General features: G+C 45.6%; 2 protein-coding genes across 2 annotated transcripts in view; one reads left to right on the top strand and one right to left on the bottom strand.

Annotated features, from left to right (window-relative positions):
- Nucleotides 1–5,559, top strand: part of LOC144601196 (uncharacterized) — a 39,161-nt gene extending 33,602 nt beyond the window's left edge. Inside the window, exon 8 of the mRNA XM_078413165.1 lies at nucleotides 4,904–5,559. The gene's annotated coding sequence lies outside the window, so the exon portion shown is untranslated. The remainder of the gene's footprint in view (nucleotides 1–4,903) is intronic.
- LOC144601450 (uncharacterized) overlaps nucleotides 1–19,370 on the bottom strand; it is a 201,734-nt gene that overhangs the window by 98,530 nt on the left and 83,834 nt on the right. The gene's annotated exons all lie outside the window — the stretch shown is intronic.

Genomic DNA, 19,370 nt, shown 5'->3' with positions numbered 1-19,370 from the left:
TTCCATGATTTTTAAAAATAAAACAAAAAGAGATACAGGTCGTGGAGGTGAAATTAAAATTAACAGAGCAAGCAAAGATCATTAAATATGATCAATTGGCCTGATGCAGACAGAGTGGATCTCCAGTGCAGATATTCAATCGGTAACATTCAAAGTTTAAAGATCACGAAGCAGCAACTCTTCAAGAAATAGTTATAAATGTCAACTATCAACGTATCCAAGAAGTTGAACAAAAATAATCCACACAATCTGCCTACTAAAATGGCGTTGAAATTAACCCATGACCTACTACGGTTTTTATAGTCGAGTGGTCCATCTTGCTCCTCTAGTATCTTTCGTGTTGAATAAGCCGGGAGCGCACACAGACGTGACCCCATAACTAGGCGACCGTGGACACGGAAGTTCTTCGGGATCTCGGCAGCAGGTAGGAGCGGAGCTTCGCTGCGCGGGTTTAATCCAGCCCGAGGTCCGGGCCCTGATGCAGCCCACGGCTGGCGGGGAATCTGTGCTATTTACAGAATCACAGCGGGCGGTAGCCCGCTCTCCACACTCCGACCTCGGGGAGATGCCCGTTTCGATGCAAACAGTAAATGCTGGAGACTGTCAGCAAACCAGGCGGCATCATAAAAGGAATAGTGAATATTTTAGGTCCAAGAGGAGGATCATCGCGGGAGATTAAAAAAGCAGGGTTTTAGTGTCCCTCAGTGACTGCTCCTGGTGATGCAGAAAAAAGGTAAGGCAGTGACTAGCCGAGCAGCCATTTTAGGAAAGGCTGCAGACAGGCACAAATTGTGTAGGAAGGAACTGCAGATGCTGGTTTAAACTGAAGATCGACTCAATATGCTGGAGTAACTCAGCGGGAGGGGCTGCATCTCCGGAGATGAAGGAATGGGTGACGTTTCGGGTGGAGACCCTTCTTCAGACTTCCTCGACCCGAAACGTCATCCTTCTCTCCAGAGACTCCAGCATTACGGTTTAAACCGGCATCTGCAGTTCCTTCCTACACATTAGGAGAGACTGTGATGAGAGTAAGTACTGTGAGGGCAAGTGTTGAGGCTTGGGCCTGCAAATTGAGCAAGTTTATTTGCATATCTTTCATTTATTTGTTCTTTCACTCTCTACATCTACGTCTTTACCTTTCATTTCCCTTGACTCTAGGCTGAAGAAAGGTCTCGACCCGAAATGTCACCCATGCCTTCTATCCAGAGTCAGAGATGCAGCCTGTTCCGCTGTTACTCCAGCATTTTGTGTCTATCTTAAGTTGATATCTACAACTTGTATTTTTTGGATATTTGGACATTTTTAAAGATTAGATTGATGTGTTCTTTGTTTACAAGTGTGTCAGAGGTAATGGGGAGAAGACAATGTGGTTGCGAGGGAAAATAACTTGGCATGATTGAATGGCAGAACAGACTCAATGGGCCGAATGGCCTGATTCTGCTCCTATGTCCCATGGGATTGGTTAGGATGGCAGTTAGAACACAGGTGTGCTCCTCCAGCAGGATATAGGGTATGGGGAACTTCCAGTATCCCCGAGGACGACACACTTGGGAAGTACGACTCGCTGCAGCTCCTGACTGACCTCATAAAGTCAGATGCTATCCATGACTGGGGATATCCGTGCCATTTGCAGAATCATTGCTGGCAGCCGCACTATGGATAGTCCCACTACCCCTCCTCCTTGCCTCTGCTTGCTATCCACATCCCAACCTCAGAGTTTCCCACTTTTTCAGTTTAGTTTGTTGTCACTGGTACAGTGAAAAGATTTTGTTGTGTGCTAACCAGTTAGTAGAAAGACACTACATGATTACAATCAGTCCATTTACAGTGTATAGATACGTGACAAGGGAATAACATTTAGTGCAAGGTAAAACCAGCAATGACCCATCAAGGATAGTTGAGGGTCATCAAAGAGGCAGATAGTAGTTCAGCACTGCTCTCTGGTTGTGGTAGGCTGATTCAGTTGACTGATTACAGTTGGGAAGAAACTGTCACTGAATCTGGTGGTTGGCATTTTCACACTTCTGTACCTTTTGCCTGATGGAAGAGGGGAGAAGTGGGAGTGATCGGGGTGAGACTGGTCCTTGATTATGCAAACAGTAAATGCTGGAAATCGTCAGGAGACCAGGAAGACATGGAATATTTCAAGTCGGGGGATAGTGGAGCAAAAACTTCGACTGCAACTGTGAAAAAGAATAGATAAGTGCACATCAAGCATGCCGAGAACTGTTTTAGAACAGTCTATATAAGGAAAGCTGTTACTTTGGAAATAGTTCTGAGGGTTTCCTGGGATGATCCTGAGATGAAGGAATTGACCAACAGGGAAAGATGTAAAAGATTGGGATTCATCTCATTCTGCTGAACTCTAAGGATTAGAAATCTTATGGAGGCATTGGCTTGTACAACACAGTTTCAGACCCTTCAGTTGAACTCGTCCATTCCACCAAGTTGCCTTCCCGAGCTTCTTTCATTTTCCTTGTGTTTGTCCCATGAATAAGTCTGTAAACCTTTCCTATCCGTGCATCTGTCTAAATGTCATTTAAATGCACAGTGAAGATTGGGTCAGCCACGATCCTACTGAATGGCAGAGCAGGCCCGAGGGGTTGAATGACCTAATCTTGTTCCCCTGAATGTTGACTCAATGGACTATCCATTTACTTCCTGCGACTTAAAAAAACCTTTTTTTCTAAAGATAAGCACAAAATGCTGGAGTAACTCAGCAGGACAGGCAGCATCTCTGGAGAGAAGGAATGGGTGACCTTTTGGGTCGAGACCCTTCTCCAAACATTTTTTCTATTTCCCAGACCTGATAAAGGGTTTCAGACGACAAACATAACCATTTTTTCTTCCCGCAAATTTGACTGACTTGCTGAGTGTCTCCAGTAATTTGTTGATCTCATGGATTTCCAACATCTGCTGGTTTTTTTAAAATGTTGCTACTTTCTGTGTAAACTATTGCCACTAATGCTGTGTAAAGGAAACCAAAATCCTTGTGTCAATTTTGGTTGTTTTGCAAATGGGCTCCTTTCGACATCCTCTGGCTCTGGGGTCTTCTACAAATGGGAACATGGTCTCGTTATCCGTTCTGTTTCAATGCAGAATGGGATTAAACACTTCTGTCCTGGACAAAAATAGCAGCAAGAACACCCATGCTATCTAGTCACCCAACCTTGATATTCAATGGCATTACCATCACTGAATTCACTATCATCATTCAAGCAAGGTGACTGGTGAAAGGCTTGGATAGAGTTGGTTTGGAGAGGATGTTTCCACTAGTGGAAGAGTCTAGGATTGAAGGTCATAGCCACAGAATTAAAGGACGTTTTTTTCGGAAGGAGATGAGGAGGGATTTCTTTAGTCTGAAGATGGTGAATGTGTGGAATTCTTTGCCACAGAAGGTTGTTATGGCAAAGTCAGTGGATATATTTAAGGCAGAGATAGATAGATTTGTGATTAGTACAGGTGTCAGAGGTTATGGGGAGAAGGCAGGAGAATGGGGTTTGGAGGGAGTAGTGGACCTGCCAAGATTGAATGGCAGAGTAGACTGGATGGGCCAAATGGCCTAATTTTACTCCTATCACTTATAATCTTATGACTTTTGGAAAATAATAGAACAGAAAATGCCTGAAACACTCGGCATTAAGTCAATCTCTTATGGAAAGGGAAATTAAGTTAACATTTCAGTTCAAGTCAAGTCAAGTTTATTTGTCACATACACATACACGATGTGCAGTGAAATGAAAGTGGCAATGCCTGCGGATTGTGCACAAAAAAGAATTTCGGTTACAGCATATAAATAAAGTTACTATAGTGTAGACAAAATTTAGTCTCTGGAGTTATAAAAGTTGACAGTCCTGATGGCCTGTGGGAAGAAACGCCGTCTCATCCTCTCCGTTTTCACAGCGTGACAGCGGAGGCGTTTTCCTGACCGTAGCATCTGGAACAGTCCGTTACTGGGGTGGCAGGAGTCCCTCATAATCTTGCTTGCTCTGGATCTGCACCTCCTGATGTATAGGTCCTGCAGGGGGACGAGTGTAGTTCCCATGGTGCGTTCTGCCGAACGCACTATTCTCTGCAGGGCCATCTTGTCCTGGGCAGAGCTGTTCCCAAACCAGACTGTAATGTTACCGGACAGGATGCTCTCTACAGCCCCAGAGTAGAAGCAATGAAGGATCCTCAGAGACACTCTGAATTTCCTCAGCTGTCTAAGGTGGTAAAGGCGCTGCTTTGCCTTACCCACCAGTGCGGCAATGTGCGTTGCCCATGTCAGATCCTCTGTGATGTGGACTCCCAAGTATTTAAAACTGCTCACCCTATCCACGGTAGACCCATTTATCTCCCGTGGCGTGTACGTCCTTGGTTGTTTAGCCCTTCCAAGACTGCTCATTAGATCATAGAAAAAGGAAAAGTGTTAATATTCAGTCGCAGAAAAGGCGAGGGGTGGTTGGATAGACCAAAGGGATAGGGTAAGTCCACATTAGTTAATAGTTGGGTCTGTGAGACATCATCAGCAAGACAGGCGATCCCAATAGAAATGGAAAAAACTGATCAAGGATGAATGACTGGTTGAAATGCCCTGTTCAAATGCAGAAAAAACATGAGAATTGCAAGCCCACAACATGCCAAGACTGATGTGTAGGAAGGAACTGCAGATGCTGATTTAAACCGAAGATAGACATAAAAAGTTGGAGTAACTCAGCGGGACAGGCAAATCGCTGGAGAGAAGGAATGGGTAATGTTTTGGGTCGAGACACTTCAGTCTGAATGCTGAGATGTTGTCCATAGGCTGTGTTGGTCCTCACTATAATAGTGCAATTTTACTGCATGCTGGAGTGACCAAATATTATTTTGTCTAAAATGGTGTCCTGTACCTATTGATATTTTGTGTGAACTCCTTTTACAGGGCATACAAGCAGAGGGTTTGTCTCTGGGAATCTCAAACTTAACGTCACATCGGACCTGCAGTGTCAGACAGGTCAGCAACACCAATATCTTCAATCCTTGAATCTGGAAGAGGAAATGCTCATCTGTTGTATTTCTGAGGAGAGACAACAAACCGCAGTGGGGCAGTGACACTCACTTCTGAAGGAGGGTGTTCTAGAGCACTGACTGTGGAAAGAGCTTTGGCCATTTACACAGCCGCAGCAGAAGAAGAGGCTGAAACCAAACATGTGTTCCATGTGTGTGAGGTCTTGATGAATCAACCTGGAGACAAAGGGGGAAATTAAGTCAGTGAGTGACCAAATATTCACTTGCTAAAAGTGGTACCAGTGTGAATTCCTGAGCCTTTGAAAAGAAACATTTCCCATCCAGCTGGGAACTTGAGCATCTACTCTGTGTGTGGAAAGAAGCTTGCTTGTTTAATCCTGTTGAGACATCATTGATCTGGCTACCGAAGAACACACCAACACATTGTCACTGGAGACAGGGCATTCAACTGTTCCAAGTGTGGGAAACCTGGATCCACACGGTCACCTGGTACACCAGTGAATTCACACCACGGAGAGGCCCTGCCCCTGCTCTGAGTGTGGAAACGGATTCAGTCAGTCATTAATTATGATGGGATGCCAGCAAGTTGACACTCAGGAGAGGCTATTCATATGCTCTGACGCTCAGTCATCCCACTTGTCGATACACCAGCGGGTTCACGCTGGGGATACGGAGTTCGAATGCTCTGAATGTGGAAAGAGCTTCGCTCTGTCATCTAGCCTGAAAAGACATCAGCGAAGTCACACCGCTGCGAGGCCGTACAAATGCTCTGAATGTGGGAGGGACTTTATTCAGTCATCCAAGCTGCACAAACACCTGATACTTCATACTGGGGAGAGGCCATTTATTTGCTCCGAGTGCGGGAAGGGATTCTCTCGGCCGGACACCTTGCTCATACACAAGCGGATTCATACGGGGGAGAGACCGTATATCTGCTCTGGGTGTGGGAAGGGATACCCTGACTCATCCAGCCTGAGGAAACACCAGCGAATCCATACTCTGGACAGATCATTTATCTGTTCTGAGTGTGGAAAAGGATTTCCCAGGTCATCAGACCTGCTGATACACCAGCAAAGGCATACAGGGGAGAAGCCGTTTATCTGCAACGAGTGTGGGAAGGGATTCGTTGTTCGTTGCCATCTGCTGAGACATGAGCGACTTCACGCTGTGGCAAAGCACTTCAACTGCCCAGAGTGTGGGAGAGGATTCACTCGCTTATCATACCTGATGAGGCACCAGCAATCGCACACTGGGGAGAGCCTGTTCTCCTGCTCCAACTGCGGTGATAAATTCACGCAGCCATCCGACCTGATTAGACATCAGCAGGTACACACTGGAGAGTGGCCGTTCACGTGTTCAGAGTGCGGGAAGGGATTCACTCGCTTATCACACCTGATGAGACACCAGCAATCGCACACTGGGGAGAGGCTGTTCTCCTGCTCCATCTGCGGTGATAAATTCATGCAGCCATCGGACCTGATGAGACATCAGCAGGTTCACAGTGGGGAGAGGCCGTACACGTGTTCAGAGTGCGGGAAGGGATTCACACGATCATTTGGCCTGCAACTGCACAAGCGAGTTCACACCGGGGAGAAGCCGTTTACCTGCTTCGAGTGTGGGAAGGGATTCGCTCGGTCGGCCAGTTTGCTAAGACACCAACGAGTTCACACCGGGGAGAGGCCATTTATCTGCTGCGAGTGTGGGAAGAGATTTACCCGGGCATGTCATCTGCTGAAACACCAGCAAACTCACACTGAGAAGGATTGACCATGCTGTGAGGAATCCTGCAAACCCTGTTAGGCTTTATTTCTGAAACTATTGGTAACCCCTCTAACTGGACTGATATTTAATATTCTGCTGCTTTGAACACTGTGTCAGATCCTAAATCAGACCACCAGGTGGTGCTGAATGATGGCTGCCTCGCCAAAGGACTGTCTTGTCTTTTTGGCATGTTGTAAAATCTATGTTTTAGTTTATCTTTAGTTTTGTATTATTTGGGGGTGGGTGGGGGAAACTTTTTTAATCTCTTTTCCTCGATGGAGATGCGACGATTTCCGTGTCATATTTCCGTCCAATCTGCAGCCTAACATCGTGGAGCTGGCGGCCTCTTGCTGGGGATCGACCTTGGGAGCTCCAACTGCGGGATGTTGCGGACTTTAACATGGTAGAGCTCGCGGTTCCTCGTTAGGGACCGGCTTCAGGAGCTCCAAGCCGCAGGAGCTTCGATCGTCCCGCCTGCGGATGGTTCGACTCCCCCGACCGCAGGAGAAAGGAGGAAAGAAGATTAGACTTTATTGCCTTCCATCACAGTGGGGAATGTGGAGGAACTGCTGTGGTGGATGTTTATGTCCATTTTTTATGTAGTTGTGTGCCTTGTTGCTTTTTTTGGTATGACTGGCAAATCAAATTCCTCATTTGTTGCAAAACATACTAGGCTAATAAATTATGATTATGATTAAATTTCTCTAATGCACTCACTGTACAGTAGAAATAGAGGCCATTCTTCCAAGTGGAATCTTCCCCTTGTTTCTGTCTAATACCTGTTTCTCCACTCTCACCCTATAGGAATGTTCAAATGTTTTCCCTCCGTTTCCCGTGAAATGCATCCCTGCTGTTCATCTCGATCCCTCCCTGTAGTGACGGGCTCCACATTGTCCCCGTTCTATGGGTGAAGATGTTTCCACTGAATTCTCTGCGGGATTTACTGCAGACTGAAGGACAAGCCGAGGACTCACTGGTATCTTGTCCCTGACATTTCTTGTCTGAAGTCTCTGATGCCAGCAGAGATTAGACTGACTGCGTGACTCATTGTTCCCCATGCTTTTTTAACTGTGGGATTTATTTTAGTTGCATTCAAAGGCTGGATGCCACATCGCTGGTGATACCTCAATAAAGCTTGTCCTCTAAAATCTCAGAACCATTGGGCGTCCTGTCAATGGAACTGGGTCAGAAATCAGACACGATGAGCACATGAAATGTGTAGGAAGAAACTGCAGATGCTGGTTTACACTGAAGTACGACACAACCAGCTGGAGTAACTCGGGTCAGACAGCATCACTGGAGAAAAGGAATAAGTGTCGTTTCTATTCCTTTTCTCCAGATGAAATGTCATATATTCCTTCTCTCCAGAGAGCTGCCTGACCTGCTGAGTTACTCCAGCTTGTGTCTATCTTAAGATGAGCTGGGGATAGAGGTGGGGAGAAATGCCTGTGATGACGAGGAAGGAATCAACCCTGGAGAACATGGAAATGACTGAAAGAGCCACTCTGCCCATCAAATCTGTTCACAACACTGTAATACACTGAAGATAGACACAAAAAGCTGGACTAAATAGCGGGACAAGCAGCATCTCTGACAATATATATTAATGATTTGGATGATGGAATAAGAAGTAACACTAGCAAGTTTGCGGATGACACAAAACTGGGTGGCAGTGTGAACTGTGAAGAGGATGTTAGGAGGTTGCAGGGTGACTTGGACAGGTTGAGTGAGTGGGCAGATGCATGGCAGATGCAGTATAATGTAGATAACTGAGGTTCTCCACTTTGGCGGCAAAAATGAGGAGGCAGATTATTATCTCAATGGTGTCAGATTAGGTAAAGGGGAAGTGCAACGAGACCTTGGTGATCTTGTACACCAGTCACTGAAAGTTAGCGTGCAGGTACAGCAGGCTGTGAAGAAAGCTAATGGCATGTTGGCCTTCATAACGAGAAGATTTGAGTACAGGAGCAAAGAAGTCCTGCAGTTGTACAGGGCCCTGTTGAGACCACACCTGGAGTATTGTGTGCAGTTTTGGTCTCCTAATTTGAGGAAGGACGTCCTTGCTGTTGAGGCAGTGGTTATGAGGCAGCGGTTATGAGGCAGTGGTTCACAAAGTTAATCCCTGGGATGGAGGGACTGTCATATGAGGAAAGTTGGAAAGATAGGCTTGTATTCATTGGAGTTTAGAAGGATGAGCGAGGATCTGATAGAGATGTATAAAATTATAAAAGGACTAAACAAGCGAGAGGCAGGAAAAATGTTCCCAATGTTGGGGGAGTCCAGAGCCTGGAGATACAGTCTCAGAATAAAGGGGAGGCCATTTAAAACAGGTGAGAAGAAACTTTCACCCAGAGAGTTGTGAAATTGTGGCATTCTCTGCCACAGAAGGCAGTAGAAGCCAATTCACTGGATGAATTTAAAAGAGAGTTAGATAGAGCTCTAGGGGCTAGTGGAATCAATAGACAATAGGTCCAGGAGTAGGCCATTCGGCCCATCGAGCCAGCACCACCATTCAATGTGATCATGGCTGATCATTCATAATCAGTACCCTGTTCCTTCCTTCTCCCCATACCACCTGACTCCACTATCTTTAAGAGCTCTAGCTCTCTTGAAAGCATCCAGAGAATTGGCCTCCATTGCATTCTGAGGCAGAGAATTCCATAGATTTACAACTCTCTGATTGTAAAAGGTTTTCCTCATCTCCGTTCTAAATGGCCTACCCCTTACTCTTAAACTGTGGCCCCTGGTTCTGGACTCCCCCAACATTGGGAACATGTTCCCTCCCTCTAATGTGTCCAATCCCTTAATAATCTTATATGTTTCAATAAGATCCCCTCTCATCCTTCTAAATTCCAGCTTATACAAGCCTAGTCGCTCCAGTCTTTCAACATAAGACAGTCCCGCCATTTTGGGAATTAACCTAGTGAACCTACACTGCACGCCCTTAATAGCAAGAATATCCTTCCTCAAATTTGGAGACCAAAACTGCACACAGTACTCCAGGTGCGGTCTTACTAGGGCCCTGTACAACTGCAGAAGGACCTCTTTGCTCCTATACTCAACTCCTCATGTCATAAAGGCCAACATGCCATTAGCTTTCTTCACAACCTGCTGTACCTGCATGCTAATTTTAAGTGACTGACAAACAAGGATACCCAGATCTCTTTGTAGTTCCCCATTTCCTAGCTTGACACCATTCAGATAATAATCGGCATTCCTGTTCTTTCCACCAAAGTGGATAACCTCACATTTATCCACATTAAACTGCACCTGCCATGCATCTGCCCACTCACACAACCTGTCCATTGCTAATGTAACTTTTAATCACTTCATCTAAGTCATTAATGTATATTGTAAATAGCTGTGGTCTCAGCACCAAGTCTTGCGGTACCCCGCAAGTCACTGCCTGCCATTCTGAAAGGGACCCGTTCAGCCCTATTCTTTGTTTCCTGTCTGCCAACCAATTTTCTATCCATGTCAGCACCCTACCCCCAATACCATGTGCTCTAATCTTGCCCACTAATCTCCTATGTGGGACCTTATCAAAGGCTTTCTGAAAGTACAGGTATACTACATCCACTGACTCTCCCTTGTCCATTTTCCAAGTTACATCTTCAAAAAATTCCAAAAGATTAGTCAAGCATGATTTCCCCTTCGTAAATCGATGCTGACACATAACGATCCTGTTACCGCTATCCAAATGTTCCGCAATTTCATCTTTTACAATTGACTCCAGCATCTTCCCCACCACTGATGTCAGGCTAACTGGTCAATAATTTCCTGTTTTCTCTCTCCCTCCTTTCTTATAAAGTGGGATAACATGAGCTACCCTCCAATCCACAGGAACTGATCCTGAATCTATAGAACATTGGAATCAAGGGATATGGGGAGAAGGCAGGCACAGGTTACTGATTGTAGATGATCAGCCATGATCAGAGTGAATGGTGGTGCTGGCTCGAAGGGCCAAATGGCCTCCTCCTACACCTATTTTCTATGTTTCTATGGGTCGAGACCCTTCTTCAGACTGATGTCAGGGGAGGGGGCGGGACAAAGATAGGATATAGTCGGAGACAGGAAGACTAGTGGGAGAACTGGGAATAGAGAGGGGAAGCAGGGACTACCCGAAGTTAAAGAAGTCAATGTTCATACCGCTGGGGTGTAAACTGCCCAAGCGAAATATGAGGTGCTGTTCCTCCAATTTACCCTGGGCGTCACGCTGACAATGGAGGAGGCCCAGGACAGAAAGGTCAGGTTGGGAATGGGAGGGGGAGTTGAAGTGCTGAGCCACTGGGAGATCAGGTTGGTTGAGACCTGCTTCCCCTCTCTATCCTCTCCCCTTCCCAGTTTTCCTACTAGTCTTCCTGTCTCCGTCTATATCCTATCTTTGTCCCATCCCCTCCTCTGACATCAATCTGAAGAAGGGTCTCGACTCGAAACATCACCCTTTCCTTCTCTCCACAGATGCTGCCTGACCCGCTGAGTTACTCCAGCATTTTATGTCTACCTTCGATTTAAACCAGCATCTGCAGTTTTTTTTCCCTACTCCTTGGCAATCTGCAACCTGCCCATCCTATTTTTATGGCTAACCAATGGTTTGCATCCTGCAGTATAGCCTCTGTATTTCTGTTCATGTAGTCTTCTGCGGATAGTGGTCATTGACAAATTTGCAACTGACTCCTGAAGCGTGTTTCCGATCTGTCGGACAGGTGTTTGGGGATTTTTCTTTATTATAGAGAGAATTCTTCTGTCATCAGCTGTGAAGGTCTTCCTTGATTGAAGAAGTCCCTTTGCGATTAGTATGCTCACCAGTGCTCTCTTTCTTCTTAATGATGTTTCTAACAGTTGACTTTGGTAAGTCTCAGGTTTGGCTGATGTCTCGTACAGTTTTATTCTTGTTTCTCAGTCTCATAATAGCTTCTTTGACTTTCATTGGCACAACTTTGGGCCTCTTGTTGATAAACAGTGATAAAAGTTTCCAAAGGTGATGGAAAGACTGGAGGAAAGACTAGGTGCTGAGAGCTCTCTTGTAACTGCATTAAGGAGGCATTTAAACACACCTGAGCAATTACAAACACCTGTGAAGCCATGTGTCCCAAACATTATAGTGCCCTGAAATGGGGGGGACTATGTACAGTACCTATCCAAATACCCTTTACATGCTGTTATAGTATCTACCTCAACTACATCCTCTGGCAGTTCATTCCATGTACCCACCATCCTTTGAGTGCAAAAGTTGGCCCTCAAGTTTGTATTAAATCTCAAGTGCTCACCTTGCGTCCTCTTGTTTTCGATTCTCCTACTGAGTAAGAAACTGTACTCATCCCATCTATTTCCTTTATGATTTTATACACCACTATAAAATCACTCCTCAACCTCCTGTGCTCTGACGAATAATGTCCTATTCATGTGGGAAGACGTACATCTCTGGAGAACATGGATAGGTGATCTTTTCGGTTGAGACCTTTCTTTAGACGTGGAGCCTGATATTATCCCGTCCAAGGACATCTGCTCAAGGGCATCATTTATAAATGAGAGCCTACCGCTCCGTGCCTTAGCCATATTTTGGGAAATATGATCACGGAGCTGTGTTTCTACTCCCAGCTGACAAACAAAAACTCAAGCAGGAGGATCTGGTACATACAGTTGTTCAATGCTGGTCAGTGGCCGCAGATGACATCCTATATGATTGTTACGAGTCAGTGGACTGGTCCATATTCTAAGGTAGACATAAAACGCTGAAGTAACTCAGCGGGACAAGCATCATCTTTGGAAAAAAAAAGTGAGTGATGTTTTGGGTCAAGACCCTTTTTCAGTCTGATGGTCCATATTCTAATTCTGTAGTCCCTCGGAATGCGTACGCCACTGACGTGACTGACTTCATCAACAAATTTGTAGAGGAGTGGAAGTATTCCCCAACACTTGTATAAGTATTTTCCAACTGGAAACCATGGATGATCGGTGAGGTACATTCCCAGGTGATGGCAAGGTCCGCTGCACACAATCCAAACTTCCCGAGCATTACAAGAAAGTTTGCTACGATCTTCACAAAGCCAAAAGTATGGCAAGAGACAATATGTGTAGGAGGAATTGCAGATACTGGTTTAAACCGAAGATAAACACAAAAAGCTGGAGTAACTCAGCTGGACAGGCAGCATCTCTGGAGAGAGGGAATGTGTGACGTTTCGGGATGAGATCCCTCAGACAGTCTGAAGAAGGGCCCTGTACAATTGCAGTAATACCTCTTTGATACGCAAGATTTTCATGAGGCACTGGAAGTCTGAGCTTAATCAAGATGATCAGCAACTGCTGAAAATGTGTTAATGAATGTCTAGTGGGGAGCTTGTCCTTAACATATTTGAAAACCACCATCAAAACGGCAAATGTGGGTAAACCTGTGTAGAATTTCACCTTCGCGTCGTCCTTGGAAAAGCTTTCTCCAGTAAGCTTAATCAGGACTGCTGTGGGTCTTTAGCAAGGCTTCAGCAAGCTCTTTATTGTTGTTGTCTGCTTGTGCTTCCAGTACTGTTATGTCTGCCGCACACATTTCTGTTTGTGTTGATGTGTCCATTGTCTCATTGACTGGTGTTTGTGCTTCCAAGTGAAGTTCATGGTGTACTTGCAGCTGTAGTTCAAAGTTTTCTTCATCATTAACCTGTTCAGCATCATCTTGCAGAGCAAGTTCAGCATCATCTCTCACGGTTACTCCTACTTCCATAATTTTTTACAGCGCAAAAATTGATCATTTTGGAGGTTTTCTCAAGGTAAGAACGTACGTGTTGCATGTGTTACCAGTGTATGCGGGAAGCTGCGATGTCCTCCAGACGACTTGAGCGACTCCGTGCGTCACGCACTTTAACCTTACGTGCAATACCCCTATTCGGTAATGTTAGGGTGAGGTACCCCTCACCCTTTTAAGCTCCAGCCAGAACAGGCCCAGTGCCTTCAAACGCTCATCATATGTTAACGCAATCATTCCTGGCAAACAGCTAACAACGGCCTGTTTCCTTTACCATCTTTACTTTTCTGCATATCTTACATTAATTTGTTCTATATCTCGTGTGTCCCTTTCTCCTAACTCTCAGTCTGAACAAGGGTCTCGACTCAAAACGTCGCCCATTCCTTCTGTCCAGAGACGATGTCTGTCCCGCTGGGTTACTCCAGTATTTAGTGTCCACCAAGACAGTTCATGGTCCATAGTTGTGGCTTGTGTTGGGTGGTGCCCAAGAAGCTATTCTTGTGACAACAGTTTATTGAGAAAATTTTCAAAGTTCAAGGGAATCCGCAAAAAGTTGTAGTATGAAACGATAACACGTGAAATTGTTCATTTTATTCGAAGGAACAAGATATCAGTGAGATGTCACCGCTCGCGCTTCCCGCGCGAACCCAACCGTCGCCGCTCGCGCTTACCGCGCGAACCCAACCGCCGCCGCTCGCGCTTCCCGCGCGAACCCAACCGCCGCCGCTCGCGCTTCCCGCGTTCGGAAGCCGGCACATCGCCCGCGAATATCGACGGCTGGACGACCTACGCAGGCGTAGTAGCCCCTGAACCGGCTACCAGTCTGGCGCTCTCCGTCCAAAATTCGGATGCCGGCGTCGCGCCTGCACACCTCGGTGAACCCGTCCGCCAGCTCTTATTGAGCCGCGGTCCGGGCTCGAGCTCGAGGAACAAAACCTAATTTTCCATCCGGTGTCGGTACAGCCTCCAGACTCAACGTCGAACTCTTCAACTTCAGGTAACTCTCTGTCTGCATCAGAACCAGCCATTACAGCTTGTCATCACGTTGGTTCAGTTTGCCCATCTTTGAAGGGTGACGTCTGGCCGCTAGGCTTGTCCCACAACCTCGGCAGTGACATATTACACAGGGAAAATGCTTCTCCTGCACTCAATGTCCGCCATTAGCTGTCTTGGTATCGCCCCACCAGGCGTTTCCACCATGTTGAGGCGTTTCCACCATTTTCTTTGACACTTGGAGACTGCGGGTTTTATTCTGGACAGCATGCAACAAAAGCTTTTCACTGTACCACGGTACACGTGACAGTAAATTAAACTATTTTATCCCCATGGGAAAATGGCATGGCAGGAGCCGTCGGGGGCAAGAGTCGATAGTAGATTTCTGCCTTCTTGAGACAGCGGCTCATGTACAAGCACAAGGGGTCACCGTTTAAAGATAAGGGGGGAGTCTTTTAGGACCGAGATGAGAACGTTTGTTTTCACACAGAGAGTGGTGAATCTGTGGAATTCTCTGCCACAGAAGGTAGTTGAGGCCAGTTCATTGGCTATATTTAAGAGGGAATAGATGTGGCCCTTGTGGCTAAAGGGATTAGAGGGTATGGAGAGAAGGCAGGTACGGGATACTGAGTTGGACGATCAGCCATGATCATATTGAATGGCGGTGCAGGCTCGAAGGGCCGAATGGCCTACTCCTGCACCTATTTTCTATGTGGATGCTTTTGATGGATGGGAGGTTTGTTCTTTTGATGGATGGGAGGGCTGAGTCCACCACTCCCGCTCCAGCCTAAAATAGACACAAAAAGTTGGAGTAACTCAGCGCGACAGGCAGCATCTCTGAAGAGAAGCAATGGGTGACGTTTTGAGTCAAGTCCCTTCTTCAGACTAACGGTCACGGTAAAGGGAAACGAGAGATATAGACGATAATGTAGAGAGACAAAGAACAATGAATGAAAGATATGCAAAAACCAAACGATGATAAAGGAAACAGGCAATTCTCTGTTTGTTGGGTGAAAACGAGAAGCTGATGCAACTTGGGTGGGGAGGGAGATGATTGTCAATCAATAGTCAATAGTCGTTTATTTGTTACATACACATAAATGTGTAGTAAAATGAAACATTACCCGCAGTTGAACAATAAGACCAATAAGATTAATCAATAAAAATGCAATAACACATACAATCACAACTAACACCAAACAAAAAGAAACATCCATCACAGTGAGTCTCCTCCAGTCCCTCCTCACTGTGATGGAAGGCCAGAATGTCTTTTTCTCTTCCCTGCCGTCTTGTCCCGCGGTCAGGCTGTTGGAGTTGCCACGTCGGGGCGGTCGGGGCTCCCGATATTGAAGCCCCCGCTGGGCGGTGAAAAAAAATCCCGCGGCCTATTTTAGGCCGCGCCGGATGGTGAAAGGTCCGTGGCGGGTCGACCCAAGCCCCGCGATTCGGGGTGGGCGAACACGTTGCCTCTGCCGCTGCCGGAGCTCCCGATGTCGGCCCCCATCCAGGGGCCTGCGGGCTTCCGACGTCCACGCGGCCCGCGCAGGAGCCTCCGGAGACGAGTCGCAGCCGTTCCCGCAGCATTCGCAGGCAGCCAGCGCCGCAGGTGGTGAGTCCGGGCCGTGGGCTCTGCGAACCAGAGCCCCAGGTGGTCCCAGGTGCATGGCCGGTGGTAGGCTGCAACGGGAACGGAGACACGGCACAGAACAAAGGTCGCTTCTCCGTTCTGGAGAGAGAATGTTACAGTTCCCGTTCCCTCCCACCCCCCCCCCAAAACATAACATACAACACTACATCATATTAACACTACAATTGAGACAAAAACAACAAAAAACACAAAAGACAGACGGACTGCAGGCAAGCCGCAGCTGCGACGGCCTGGATTGCCAGGATTACTTCAATTTAGAGAAAGCAATACTCATGCCATTGGGCTGTAAGCTGGCCAAGCGAAATATGAGATGCTCTTCCTCCGATTTGTCTTTAGCCTGACTCTGACAAAAAGCGAGTTCAGTATTACAACTGAGCATGCCCAGGTCATGGGTCATTCGGGATAAACACACTCGCCAGCTAAGCTACTGTGTGTATACAGACCTGCGTTTCATACGTACTTTCCAGTTTTGCTTCTTCGAGGTAAGAAAATACTGCTTTCAAAACTATTAACTAGGTGTATTTAGGTTAATTTGTACAAAACTACGATGATTTAATTAGCTTTGGTCACTTGCTGGCCCGCTTCGGTGAGCGAGTGAGATCGTGATGATTAATAACAACCATTTTTTATTGATTTTGTTTTGTGGGGGGAGAGAATGAAATGAAATGTATGCTTTCTATAACTATCAATAGTTAATATGAAAAGTATTTGTGGGGTTTTCACCTCTTACTATACTAGTCCACGGCCACAGGCTGTATGCTCTTTTGTTGACTTCTGAATGAGTTCTGCATGTACATGTGTAAGTAAAGTTGTGCACTACAAAACTTAGTCACGAGTCCCCTGACCCTTCTGATTCCCATTACATTGGGTTATTTTAATCAGTGTTTGACATTCTAATTTTCAGTTATAATCTTGTATTGTATAAATTAGTTCAATATACTTGCACCATTTTCTTTTGCATTGTAACTTGCATTGCATGTAATGGACATGCTTACAGATCCACGCAGCCGAAAGAGATAATAAATAAATGCCCAGCACTGAGATGCATTCTCGACTGCACAGAGATATTTATAGAAAGACCACGGCATCTACAGTTGCAGGCGTTAACATGGTCCGACTACAAGAAACACAACACCATGAAACTATTGGTTGGAATTGCCCCAAACGGCATAATCACATTCTTATCAAAAACGTGGGGTGGGCGATCATCTGATACACATATTGTTAGGAAGAGTGGATTTTTTAACTTAGTTGATCCTGGGGATTGCATAATGGCAGATAGAGGCTTTCCTATTCAAGAAGACGTTTCACCAAGCCTATTTGATGTTTCGCCAAGCCTATTTAGAGATTTCCCCTCGCAGTGATGGTTATCAGCAAATGACCAGAGAAAAAGTACACAAAACCAAGAAGGTTGCCAATGTGTGCATTCATGTTGAACGGGCCATAGGTTGTCTAAAGTGGTTTAACATCCTGAGAAACACTTTACTCATCACTTTAGTTCCTCATATTGATGATATTTTCTTCGTCTGCGCAGCATTATGTAATTTACTGCTTCCATTGGTGTGTAAATGAGATGTTGTTGCACTTGCAGATCATTTTGATCAGAAGTTCAACTTTACATTCAACCAGATTTTATATGAACTGAAATCCAGAACTCAATCAATAAATGTACAGAAGTTTATACAACTCTTAATTTCTTTCATTTTATTTAATCACTTATCAACCATTGTTTCAGTGTACATTAGCCATTAAGTTCACTAGCAACACTCTTTCCCGAATTACCTTTGACAAATCCCATGATTCCTTGCGTTTATCGAGATACTGAACTCACTTATGGAGGAGAGCTTGGACAAAAAGGTCATTGTGGGAATGGGAAGGAAAATTACCTTGTGTGTCACACTTTTTGTACCAGGTCATAATTCAACCATTCAGGGTACTTTCTGCAGTACATCTGCAAACGTTTGTAAGAGTATTCGGCGACTCTCCAAATATCATTAAATTTCTACGAAGCTAATGGCACTGGTGTGCCATCTTTGTAATTACATCCATGATCCAATGTAGGTCATTCATGCTGTTAATGCCCAGGAATTTGATAATACTAACACCCTCAAGCACAGATCCACTAATAAAAACTGGCACATATTCTCATTACCTCCCCATTCAGAACTCGACAAATAGTTTAGTTTAGTTTAAAGAGACAGCATGGAAACAGGCTCTCAGCTCACCAGTCCACCAGCGATCCCCACACATTAACACACACTAAGGAAATTTACTTTTATACCAACGCAATTAACCTACAAATCTGTACGTCTTTCGAGCGTGGGAGGAAACAGAAGATCTCGGAGAAAACCCAAGGGGAGAACGTACAAACTCTGTACAGACAGCACCCGTAATAAGGATCAAATCCGGGTCTCCGGCGCTGTACAGCAGCAACTCTACCTCTGCGCTGGAACAAACCAGTTCCTTGGTTTGTTAAGGGGTTGTTGTTGCACCGATGAGGCTTACCAAACAGTGATCACAGAGGTCTACTTGAAACACTCTCCATTACAACAGATTACAGTCGGGAGACACTTTATTTAAACTTCTGGAAAATCCTTTGTACAGACAACAGACGATAAAATCACTGCACAACAACTTATTTACCATCCAGGCATGTTGCAGCCCTCTGGTCAGCAATAATATTCATGTCCGGTGGCTCAGTCCATGGCATTCAGCCTACAACATCATCAAATCCCCCGCAACTCATCATCAGATTCATGGTTCTGGCTCTCTGCTCCTCTCTATGCAACTGAATCCTCCACTGCCTCATCAGGAGAACTCATTCAGTATGAACAAAGTCATGCAGCATGGAAACAGGCCATTTGGCCCAACTTGGACATGCCAATCAAGATGCCCCATCAACATTGATCCCATTTGCCCACGTTTGGCCCATATCCCTCAAAACCTTTCCTGTCCATTTTAAATGTTTAGGAAGAAACTGCAGATGCTGGTTTAAACTGAAGATAGAAACAAAATGCTGGAGTAATTCAGCAGGACAGGCAGAATCTCTGGACAGAAGGAATGGGTGATGTTATGGGTCAAGACCCCTCTTTAGACCCTCGTCAGGGGAGAGGGAGACAGTGAGATAAGGAAGTGTAAGTTGTGAAAATGAGACATTAAAGGGGTCGGAGCTCAAGGAAAATGTAGAATAGATCATTGTTAGCTAGGAGAAGGTGACAACGAAGCATACAGAGATAAAATTTA

This window comes from Rhinoraja longicauda, chromosome 16 (assembly GCF_053455715.1).
Source record: "Rhinoraja longicauda isolate Sanriku21f chromosome 16, sRhiLon1.1, whole genome shotgun sequence".
Classification (NCBI taxonomy): domain Eukaryota; kingdom Metazoa; phylum Chordata; class Chondrichthyes; order Rajiformes; family Arhynchobatidae; genus Rhinoraja; species Rhinoraja longicauda.
Note: the sequence above shows the minus strand (reverse complement) of the source record. Positions and strands in the feature narration are given on the sequence as shown.